This window comes from Eschrichtius robustus, chromosome 5, assembly GCF_028021215.1.
Source record: "Eschrichtius robustus isolate mEscRob2 chromosome 5, mEscRob2.pri, whole genome shotgun sequence".
In the NCBI taxonomy this organism is placed as follows: Eukaryota; Metazoa; Chordata; class Mammalia; order Artiodactyla; family Eschrichtiidae; genus Eschrichtius; species Eschrichtius robustus.
In genome coordinates this window covers 10,814,723-10,827,789 of record NC_090828.1, presented here as the reverse complement: position 1 = coordinate 10,827,789, position 13,067 = coordinate 10,814,723, and positions in this window count along the sequence as shown.

The following is a 13,067-nucleotide window of genomic DNA, read 5'->3' as shown; positions in this document are numbered from 1 at the left end:
TCACTTAAAAATAAAGTGATTGTTCAATAATTTCAGGGCAATGCAATTGCTGATATTTACCCCTTTCCATGGCCTGACCATGAATCTAAATAAAGATTGTGATTTAAAAGGACCTCTGAATATCCTCTATGGCTTGGTGAATATTTATTGACTCTCAGCTTTGAAAATAGCATCATATTTAAACAACAACAGAGCCCATACTTGTTTTCCTCCCTGGGCCAGATGGTGCATCATGGTGGGAAATGGTGTAACCTGTCACAATGTATGAGTGTGATCTTGTGCGAAAAAATTCTGCAAGCTTGGGACACTATCTGTGGAGGCTGCATGCTGTCTCTCATTATCCCAAATAATTAAAATTTTGCATTTTCCTCAACAACACGCCACTGAGATGAACAATTAAGAATCACTGACTAGGGTCACAGAAGCGTAAGAATTTGATGGTTCGAAAGGAACTTTTACTATTTCATTCTATCATAGTTACATCCATCTATCTTAAGATGCTAAGATCCAGGGAAAGAATTTGCTCTCACGTATGCCCAAACAAGAAAATACTGTAACCGTATGGGTAGAGAAAGTATGTGCATTTGGGCCGATGTATAGATTTTCTTCTTACGGATCAGAAAAATTCATAAAATCTAAGGATTTATTTTTTAAATGTGATTTTCTTAAATTAGTGAAGAAATTTTAAGAGAAAGGGCTTTGTTCTTGGAGAGAACAGAGTTAAAAGATCAGAGTTGAAGTTGAGAGTTCAAGTTGTACTTCTGCCATTTTGTATATGACCTTGGGCAAATAACTTACATTCTCCATTAACTATGAAGCAAATGGTGATTAAAAAAAAAATCGAAACCCCAGTATTAATGTGAGGATTAAATGAGACAATCTCTGGAAATAATTTATAAGCTACAAAATGATGACTGCATGACATTTTTATTTAAAAATGAAGGGAAGTAACACATTTTTTCCTTATATATCCTTTTTGTTTTCCTGGTTTTTCTTAAAGGTATAAGGCAGATTGCTGAGAAAAAATAGCTTGAAATAGTTTAATAATTTACCAGCTGTAACAGTCAGCATCCAGACAGGGGAATAGGAAACCATTCCAGGTCTTTCAGGCAGGGAGGGTTGTAATGCAGGGAATTGCTTATACAGGTGTCAGAAGGGCTGCTGGAGTGAATGGGGCAGAGAGGCCACTAGAGGAGCCCAAACAAGGAAGGGCTTATCCAGAGAGGTGGAATCTGTAGCTTTCCCTGGGCTGGTGTCCAGCTATCACTTGTCCCTGCTCCATGGGAGGCAATGTCACTGCTATTGCTGCTGCTTTGAAACTGCACCAGTGCAACTGAATAGAAGCTCAGGAGCCCACACACCTTCTTGTGCTCAACTCCTAGAAGTACTGCCATAGTCATCCCTGTTTTTCTTCTTCCAATGTCCTGCCAGTACCTCTCAATGGAAAATCAAACCAGAACCTAACTGGCAAGGAAGTCTGGGAAATCCAATAAGAGATTATTCCTTAGTCATTGTCTAAGATTTTCCACCCATCTGGAATCAGAGCCTTGAATGGAGCTGAGGGACAGCGTGCCTTACATACTTTGGCAATCAATTTGCACAGCTCACATGGCTAGTACATTGCAGAACAGAATTCAGAGACAGTTTGACTTCATAAGCCATACTTTTTACCACTATGCCATACTTCAATTAAGATAAAACTCAGTAATAGTGGAGTATATTATTATTTTCTCTTTAAATTAAAGACCTATGAAATCTCTTCAAATCATCACATTTGTGTTTTCAGGAAGTCAAAGCAAGGAGGAAGAGGGATGGGGCGATATATGAATAAGGAAGCACCAATGAAAGGGAATCTGGGAAGGATCATATTTTTTGACTGTGCTCAAGTATATGACTAGTAGTTAAACAAAATAAATAAGCTTTCAGTTTGGATTTTAAAGCTGTCATGTATTCCCCTTTTCCTCATGAGATAATTTCCAATATCCAAGAAAAATAATGTAGATAATGCAGTCCTCCTGGTACCATTCCTGCAATGCTGATGTGTTCAGACCAAGCACAGATTGCCCTTGTGCGTGGCCACAGATGATTCACTGGATTTTAAGGAAACCCCAGAAGGCTGAAAATTACTTTACTTGTAATATTCTGTATGATTTGCTTTATGCATGGAACAGTTTATGAAGACTGTACGTGAAATGAAATAAGAGCTATTGTCATATTGGGTTTGGAGATACTTGAGGTTTTTTGCAGTTTAGTTTCCTAGATACTTAATAACACAAACATCAAAGATACTTAGGGGCATGTTAACATCTTGCAAAATAATTGACAGGTTAAGCCGACTAGAAAACTGTTGATTATATCTCATTATCTATTGTCTCACATGTGTGTAAATGTAGAATTGTCCACAACTGTTCAGCAATGCAGATAGGAAGGATTTGGCATTTTATACTTTAGTTTGGGGGAGGGGATCAAGACCTTTGTAATAAAGCAGAACTTTTGTAGTTAGACTTCTGTCTCTGCCACTAAGAAGCTTCAGAACTTTGAACAAATTAAGTTACCCTCTCTCTGTCACTCAGTTTCCTATTTGTAAATGGAGATTAGGGTCTAGCTCTTCATGCTGTACATAGTTTTTTATAAATGTTACTCTACTCTCCTTTATGTGTACCTTATTTCACTGCTTTGAAAATCTTTTTTTTTATTGGTTATATTTTGGGTCTTAGATGTTATCTCCAAAAATAATTAGTTAATATGCTCATGTAGAAAATAAGAGATAACAAAAGTAATAAATAGTCTGCTACCATTTGATAAGATATGGATATGAATGTAGATCAAATCACAAAGGTTGAGCAACCAATAAGCTCTATCTTGTGCCCTCAGCTCCCAGTGGCACCTCATGCATAGTCAATGGTCATCTAGTGTTTCCTTGTTGTCTCATGCAGAGTGAGTAATGTACAGTATGATGCTGCGACCAAAGACCTCTAAACACTTTTGCTGAAATAGTTTCCAATTAGTAGTTACACTTGTGTTTTATTTCCACTTCATTGCATGAGATTTGAGTTACTAATATTTTAAAAGCTTTCATTCTTTTTCTCAAGCAGAGATAACGGATGTATTTATTCAAATAAAGTGCCAATATCAGAACTTTTTTTTTTGTTATAACCATATGGTTCCATTTATTATTTATTTATTTATTTTTGCCAAGCAACTTTACAAACTCAATGCTGACTCACAATATGGAGAAACATCCAGCCAAACCCCTGCCTGAAGTTAACATTGCTATCACTATTGTTCTTTTTATGACCATTATGCTTTTTACTTGAAAGGGTACCTCCCCATTCTTGCAGAGCGGCTTCATGGTGACAAGTTAATTCTAAAGTAGAAGGAATAATAGCATCAACTACTTTTAACATTACCATTAAGTGAAACTGTGCCAGGCAGTGAGCTATTCTCTTTACCTATATTATTTTTTATATTTTAATTTTTCTAAAAAGTTGACGAGGTAGATATTACTCCCCCATTTCACAGATGAGGAAACTGAGACTCACAGAGGTTGAGTTTTGCCCGGTTCATTGATAATTTCAGTGACATTGCTAAGCTTAATTTTTTTTTTTTTAATAAATTTATTTATTTATTTATTTATTTATTTATGGCTGTGTTGGGTCTTCGTTTCTGTGCGAGGGCTTTCTCCCATTGCGGCAAGTGGGGGCCACTCCTCATCGCGGTGCGCGGGCCTCTCACTGTCGCGGCCTCTCCCGTTGCAGAGCACAGGCTCCAGACGCGCAGGCTCAGCAGTTGTGGCTCACGGGCCTAGTCGCTCCGCGGCATGTGGGATCTTCCCAGACCAGGGCTCGAACCCGCGTCCCCTGCATCGGCAGGCAGACTCTCAACCACCGCGCCACCAGGGAAGCCCCTAAGCTTAATTTTAATTTATACTTGTCTGACTTCACCATGGTCTACTGCCTCTCTCACTGCATTCTGGTGGTTGAACTTGATACATCTTGAATACTTAATAGAGATACCATAAAACAGGAGATTTATGAGTAAAAGTGTGAATTATAAGCAGGTACCATCCACTTCAATTTTGGCAAAATCGTTCCTATATTGATGTAATGTGGGTAATCCCTCATAGTAACTATCCCTTCCACTGCTTTCTCTTAACTTGCCCCTTCCCCAAATCACATTCATTATTTTTATCTGATTATGAATGCTATATATGAGCCATGTGAAAAGTTGAAAATTATATATACAAAAAATATTTCACCAAACAGAGATCACCATCACTTCCTTTAGTATATTTGGTTCAATCTTTTTACTCATAATATAAGGAGGTATTATATTTAATTTGGAATGAAATATATAAAGACACATATATGCATATTTGCAATTAAATGATATATACCATTTGTGTCCTGCATCTCCCATTAAATATTTCTTGGAAATAATTTACCACTTAAGTTTTTTAGAAAATTATTATGATGTTTGGGTTATATCCATCATAAAAGTATATGAACATTTATTTAACCTTTTCAATTTAATTGGAGCATATAATTGTTTTAAAAACTCTGATACTGTTACAAATTTAGGTTCTTTCCATTTTTTTCTAGATTATGTTAAAATGCCTTCAGTGAAAACCTTCGTTTAAAAATGCTGAGTGCCTATTTGTTTATTATCTTAAGATAAAAGGAGATTTTTAGCTACATGATGATAAAAATGCTTGGTTCAATATGTCACTTAAAAATTTAAAAAATCAACTACTAAATGAATAGAAATAGGACATTTATCTTTCAAATCTTAATGGGACTAAATTTAATGAAGAAAACTTCATCACAAGGGACCATACATGATGGTGTTGAACATCTTAAAGATAGGAGTAAGAGAAAGAGGCTGACAAATATTTTCAAGAAGGACTTTGCAAAATTCTGTTGCTGTATCCCCAAAGGACAGTGGGTGGTAATGAATTGAAGAAGGGGCCCTCCCAACCCCACTAGGGCTCTCATGTCAGTTTGGCATCCCAAGGACTCTAAATTGGGAGTATCCAGAGGTAACATCCTTGTTACACGTATTATTTTTTTTTTCAAGTTAGGCAGTAGTAAATTTGGTTTCACCCAGTTGGCTTTTGAGCAGGAATTTGGAATTGAAGAATTTGAATAGAAGAGAAGTAGACATGGCATGGACTTATGCATACTACCAAATGTAAAATAGACAGCTAGTGGGAAGCAGCCGCATAGCACAGGGAGATCAGCTCGGTGCTTTGTGACCACTTAGAGGGGTGGGATAGGGAGGGTGGAAAGGAGATGCAAGAGGGAGGGGATATGGGGATATACGTATACGTATAGCTGATTCACTTTGTTATAAAGCAGAAACTAACACACCATTGTAAAGCAATTACACTCCAATAAAGATGTTAAAATAATTAATTAATTATTTATTTATTTAAAAAAAGAGAAGTAGAAAAAAAGGAGGGAGTAGAAGCTGCAGCTCGTTCTAACCGGTTTTTAGGTTCATGTGAGAAATACCTAAATGACACTTTCAGGATGTTGAATTCCTGCTACTAGATGAGCTGGAGTGATCCAAGCAGTAAACATCTGGACTCCAATAGTGGGACTGGAAGTTAGTAATAACTTCCCAGTATGTGCATTCTGTGTAATCTAAAATCCCTAAGATTCCACTGATGTTCTACCTTTAAATGACTCTCATCCACCCAATATTGGCACCAAATATTGGGATACTGTGGCTTAGTCAAGTTGACACATAAATTAACCAACATATCACCGATACACATGTAATTTCCTAACACTAAGAGTCCTTTCACACAGCTGAATTTTTCCTATCACTAATCTCAAGTTGGGAATGCCTTTTTTCTAATCTTTTGAATCACATAAGTCTATGGTTATGTGATTGAAAAGGTTTAATCCTGCTGCCACGTCCTTCATGAAACCTTTTCTGGTCTTCCCACTCCTGGGTCATCAAACATGCTTCCATGCTCCCATAGTATTTTGTTTATACTTGATCTTTAGCAATTCTCAGTCCACGTCGTGGATTCTAATCACTGATATATTAATACGTGAGGCCCCCCCAGTAGGGTTTATCCTGCTGGAGTGGAAGGCATTTTGTTCTGTTTATATTAGTGAACAAGTGTAACAGTTGTATAGAGTCAGAAGTCAATAAATGCAAGGTAGAGGCACAAGTCCAATACGAATTTGATTATTGAGAAAAGTTATTTCCTATCATGTGGAACTGTATGCAAAGGTCGTGAGGTTGTATAATGCTCCTTGCCTGGATACTGGAGTGAAACCCTTTCTACTGAACTGATAAACCTCAACTCTGAGATTACTCAGAGCCTGGTGGATTCAGTTTCTGAAGGCTTTATGCTGGTGGTGAGCAGAGGGAAATGGATATTAGAACATGTCAACCTCCTCTGCATGTGAGCTGGTGACTGCCCGCCACTCTCTGTGGGTGATGTATGTCCAGATATTCTACCACAAGTGCAGACATCAAAGTGAGGAGTATTCATAGGTCTTACCTCTGTCTTTCTCAGGAACAGTCATGTAATTGTCTCTAGGGCTGAGGAGAGTATTGGGAGAAAATAAAACAAAATAAAACTTACCAAACAACCCAATCTTCCTTTGTTGCTCATGTTTTGTTTGCTTCTTTTCTCTTCTCAAATAAATAATAAGCTCTTATAATTTTTGTCTCAGGAAAATCCCCAGGGCATAACCTTCATTATGTTTGCATATATTACAGAATCACATGTATTTACCACTCTGGACCTACTTCTTTTTATTAACCTGTAAAAATTATTGAGTACAAAAGTTTAGTGAGGCAAAAGAGAAAGAAAACAGTGAGGAACAGAAGTACACAAGGCATTTTGGATTTTTTTTTTCTGACTGAAATTTATCTTCATGTGGGAATGAAAACCTCTCTCTAAGCTTGGATTACAAATCAATAGTGTATGAATGACTCTCAAACTTTTATCATGAGGTGGAGGGAAGGGAAGGACTCTAATAATTATACTAATTATAATAACTAATAATTATACAATCCATTGAATGCTTATGATAAAGAATAGCGTTATCTCTCCCACCTATTTTTAAATAAACAAATGTCTTTTAAAAATGAAAATACAAAAAGCAACATGCTTATTGTATGGTTAACAGCAGCAAGTGTTACACTTATTTAACTATTTACTCTTGGAATCTTCTTATGAAACTTGAACAATTTCTGGCACTTCTGGAGGGATTGTCTAGCTTCTAAAGAAACATGGAAGGAGAGACAGGTCATCCAGATGTGGTCCAGTCTTCACCAGGTATTATTTCTGCCTTTTAGTGCAGATTTTCCTACTAACTCCCTGGAATGATCTGGAACTTCAAGATAATTTCAAGATAGAGCTTGGGACTTCGTAAAGACTGAATAAAAGTTTGCTCAAATGAGTTGCCTTTATCAGACTTTGGTTCTTGCCTTCATTTCAAAAAGATTTTGAAAGACTGGGGTGAAGGGGAGTAGGAAAGTTTGCTGGGATTTCTAAATGCCATGTTTTCAAGCCCTCATCATTTCAAAAGACAATTGCAAAGTTGGAACTGTGGAACCCTGCCAAGCCCTTTACCTCTCAGTCAGCACAACCATCACTGCCATTCGTTGTTAAAGCAAAATGCCTCCAGAAACCTGAGGACATTTTGCCTTTCGTGTGCCTCCCCTCCATGTTTCCTTCCTCTTTACTATAAATTAAATATGCCTAATATTTGTGGCATTAAAACAAAACAAAACTATTCAACCCATCTAAATCCAATTAATCAATCTGTTCTCAAGGTTTATTAAGCTCCTTTCTTTATACCTCCTATTTGTAGGATGAGTGATATCAAGGAACCCAACAGAATGCAAACCTTAACATGAAATCATTGATGTAGGCAAATTAACTTACATAGTTTGTGGGCAGTGTGGTAAGATTGCTCTCTGTTTTTAACCAGTTTGTCCTTTGAGATAGGATGATAAATTTACTTGTACTTTGTCATTGAAATGTCAACTTGTGAGGTGCATATGGTATCACATGGACGCAAAAGAATAACAGCTGAGGGCTCAGATGGGGTCTGAGATGAATTAAGAATAGCCACTTCAGGAAGTGTGCTCCAATTCCAGGCTCAAACCAGGGACCTGACAACAAAGCAGGTCAGAACAAAATTTCTTTCATCACCTACTCCTCCTCAAGCCGTTATTAGCTCTTTAAAAAGGTTGACTCGTTTAGATTTCTCTGTATGCTCCATATAACCCCAAAGACCACTAATTCCATTCTGAATCCACTTATCTGTGTCTTTGAGAATCTTAGAGGTTGTTGCTGTTTGCAAAGTAAGTCTCCTAGGTGCCTGTTCGTTATCCGAAGGGTCAAATTCCCTTGGAGTACATAGCGTTTTCTACCTCAAATTATTCTGCAGATGGATGAACTCTACGCTACAGACCTTAAGCTTAAGAAAAAAAAAAGGATGTGGAGAGTGAGGTTATTTCTGCTATTCCTGTTGAGATAATGGCAAAGAGAGGCACCAGGCAAGTGACCAACACATTGATCTGATCATTTTCAGACTAATGTTTTAAAAGCAAGCTGGAACATCTGTTGCTTAGTCAAAGTTTCTCTATTTTCTGACTACCAGTCTTATTAAGATATCAAAAATGACATCTGTTAGCATCTATCCTTAGCATGTAAACTACATGCTAAACGAAAGGTCCGTTCATCTTGTTTGCTGCCTTATCTCCAGTGCTCAAAACATGAAAAGAGCTCAAAACATACTTATTAAATACATGAATAAATGAATGAATAATATGTGATTGTAGCTGCTGTCCTAATTTGGGCGCTAAGCTGTCAGCTGCTGAGATTAAGAAACATCTGTGTAGGACTAAAGAATTGGTGGGTCAGCTCAAAAAAAAAACCCTTTTAGGACTGAGGAATTGGGTAGGCACGTTTCTAAAAATTTCCTCCTGAGATTTCTATCCTCTGGTTGTTCAATTAAACATGAATCTAGCCCTGTTGAAGGAATTTTCCTGTTGGAATTAGGGTTACCACATAAGAGTTCTTAAAATAAGGAGAAGAGCTGCGATTATCCAGGTACACCCAATCTAATCACAAGAGCCCTCAAAAGCAGGGAATATTCTCCAGCTGGTTACAGAAGAGAACATCAGAGGAGGTAAAAAGAGGAGAGATGAGGCCAAAGGAGATGCAGAGAGATTTGAAGAATAGGAAGAACTCACTGCTGGCTTGGAATTTGGAAGAAGGGGGCCAAAGCTGGGCCACATGAGCTGCCTCTAGAAGGTGAGAATGACTCCAAGCTGAGAGCCTGCAAGGAAACAGACCTCAGTCCTACACCCCATAAACTGAATTCTGCTAACAAACTTAATGGTCAGAATCCTTGGAAATAGATTCATGCCCAGAACCTCCAGAGAGAACCTCAACTCTGCCAAAATGATTTTAGATTTGAGATGCCCAGAGCAGAGATCCAGCTGAACCAGGTCATGCTGGGTACAGGGACCTAATCTGAAAGAATTCACCAAGAAAAAAAAAAAGAAAAGAGAAAACAGAGATGGCAAAACAAGCTTGATCTAGGCAGAATCGTGAATGATCAGGAGGGGTGATATTAAATTTGGCATACTGGTTGTAATTCAGATTTGCTAATACAATGTGGCACCTAAAAACAGTGCTTTTGAACCTGATAAAGGGAAAGTAAGAGCAAAAATAGAGATTTGTTCAACACCCATAAGCAGTAGAATATCCTGCCACCTTGATACATAGGTGCCCAGCAGAGGCGTAGGTGCCCAGTAGAGTTAGCAATCCCCAGGGGAAATATTAAGCCACAGCAAACTTGGAACAAGAAATGTAGATACACACTCCTCTTATAGCTCCAGACTCCTTTATCACTTAATACTGCCATTTGAATGCCTAGTAAGTATACCATAATTTTTCTCTCCTCCAAAATCTAGCTCAATTGAAGTATACACCATTTTGATAAATGGCACCACTACCTACCATGTTTCTCAGACCAGAAACCTTGAAATCATGCTTAGGTTCATTCTTTGCCTCATAATCTACATGATGTAGGGTGCATCCAATCCATCAATGTGTTCTTTTACTTCCATTACATTGCAAATCTATCACAGAATTCAGCACCTCTATTGCAGCAACCAGAGTGCCAGCAAACTCATCCCTTATTTGGAGTTTCACAACAGCTTCTTCTCCAGTTTCTCTGACTGCATTCTTTCCCCAATACAACCACCACCAGCAGTTCCAAACAGTTCACCTGCTGCATAGTGGCCAGACATCTTTCTAAAGCATAAATTAGATCCTGTCATTCCCCTGCTTGAAATAATTCCCTGCAACCCGAAGAACATCTAAGCTCCATTCTGTGGTCTACAAAGTCTTGATCTTGCTTCAACCTTCTTCTCCACCGTTGTCTTCTTTACTCTCTCCAATTTCACTACATCCCAGTGGTACTGGCTTTTTGATATCCATTGAACGACTCACTCTTGTTCCTCTTTCAGGGCCTTGATATTTACTTATTCTGCTTGGAACTTTCGCATTTGTCTTCTCAGGTCTCAAGTCAAATGTCACGTCCTCAGACAGTACACCCCTGATATTCTACCTAAAGTACCCTCCCAAATACATTGGCTTATTTAATTTTTATAACACATTTTACTTTTAAATATGTTCATTCTTTCATCTTTTCATCTACTTATTGATGGCCTATGTCCCTTTAAAGAGCAAATACAAGTGAAAAATAAGGGACTTAATTTACCCTGCTGAAAATAAGGGAAGAGACTCCTTCCTGCTTCTTAATGCATTTACTTTAGAAAACTTGTGGTTGTAAGCTCTTTCCCTGTTTCTTTGAAATGTATGTAAATCTTTTTATAAAGCTAAATTGGTCTTCTGTTAATTTTACAAGTCAGGAATGTTTCCTTAAGGACCTGGGAATGATCTCTTTGAAATGTAATCATCAAGGAATATAATGCCCCAATCCATAGTTTCCTGGGGTGCTAAGACCCTAACTTCAGTGGGTGCTGGCTCCAGGTTGCAAACTGCTTCAGGTCATAGTGATGTGAGAAAATTATTTTTTAAAAGACTTTTGCAAAACAGGTGGCTACTTTAATTACCAATAAATTTAGGATAGACTAGCTATGATGAGTGATGCTCTCACATCCTTTTAATTAAGGACTAGTTTCTCTTGAAAACATGCACGCAATAGGTTGTATCTGCTTAACTGCATAGGAGGATGAGATTTCTGTCTTTGCAATCTCTTTTTTGTGGATTGACTGTGCCACACATCACATTTTGGTTTAATGATTATTCAATAACAAAAATGTTTTCTACTCTTGTGAAGAGATTTTTCTGGGGTGATAAGGAGAGGTTGTCTTTCATTATACTTTCCCCAGCACCTTACACTGAAATGTAAGACTCACAGGAGAAAGACACTTGCTATCATCTTTGATATATACATCGGTGCTGGGCATTTTGTAGATGCTCTGTAAATATTCGTGAACCAGCTGATCGACAAAAATGGTGATGATTTAAGCAGAGGCGGGTTGCTGGATGGCTGGGAAGCTCCTGGAGGCCACAGTAGTACTCCACAGATGAGAATCAAGCTGCAAACACGGATGAGGGTTAGGGGAACAAGGTATGTGAAGTGGTAGTGGAGCAGAGAGCGTAGTGATCTTCTTTCAGAGAACATATGAGAGACTTCTGGGATAGCTCTGATATTGCTTTGGAAGGTCTCTGAAGATGCATTAGCAGGTAGCTGCAAGAGCCTGCAGAATGTCAGTTACAAAGTTGATATTATTTCTGACAAAGTTAGATAGGAAAGTGCCTTTAGATCAAATGATTCCTACCCAAGTGAAAGCAAGTTCAATTGGCTCCCCTGTCAGTGACTATATTGTTACTGAAAATATAAAAGTAAGCAAAACCAGAAGCAGTAGAAAGAAGTGTAAGGTTTTCCTCAACAGGGAGTTGTGAAACAGAAAATAAGGGCCACGAAAATGTCAGGATGATTGTATTTGGTATACGCTTTGAAAGTTTAATTAATATGGAATTAGGTAAACTAGGAAAACAGATCATTCATTTTTTCTTTGTTACATGCCATACACACATTTGTTTATAATATTACTTATAGGCAAAACCAAAATTAAATATCGGAGATTAAAAATACACAATAAGATGGACATTGAACAAGCAACCTTCAGGTGTAGACTTAACTCAGTACTGAGACATTCAAACTGCATTAAGATTAGCAACATACTTGAGTTTCAAAATACCTCTGGCACTAGGCTTGTGCAGTGTAAAGGAAATCCTTACAGAACTTTCCATGTCCTCTCTACCAAGTTGGGGATGGAGTCCGAGTTCAGAGAGGAGGGTGAAAGAGGGAAGAACAGGTGGTCTAATCATTATTTAAATGTTCATGGAAGATAAATGGCCTATTATCCAAGAGTGTGCTATAATCAATTTTAGACATGCTGAGCTCCATAAAGTTCAGTGTTCGCTTTTATTAGTAGAAAAAAACAATGCATTTCTCTTTTGCCGAAATATCCTTTCACCATTTTTCCATTAATACTTACAATAGCCCTCCAAGCATTTTCCCAGGATTTTTGGAAAGGTTTTGGCAGAGTAAGTTGCCCTTGGGTATGAATTCAGCCAACTCTGCATGCCCCTACATAGGTACTTATTCAATGCAAGCTTATCAGCAGAGAACAGGGAATGCTAGGACATTTTCAGCATAGGGTAGATTTTGAAGAGATGAGTCATGTAGCTGCGGGGAGAGAATTGAGAAGGAGAATACCAGGAAGGTTCTGGAGTTACAGGATTGAAAAGATTCTAATTATTTCTCTCCACACACACAAAAATGGGAATATTAAAGAAAGCAGTGAATTATTGGGAGGTCAAAGAAGGTACATGTACTGTTTCTAGAGGACAGTCAGCTGGACCTTAGTCAAAATTTGCGGCGATGTTCAAGACAATAGTCTTGAGAGTCACAAAGATCTGGTTCTAATTCAGGCTTTACCACTTGCCAAATATGTGACTTTGAGAAAGTTACTTAATTTTCCTG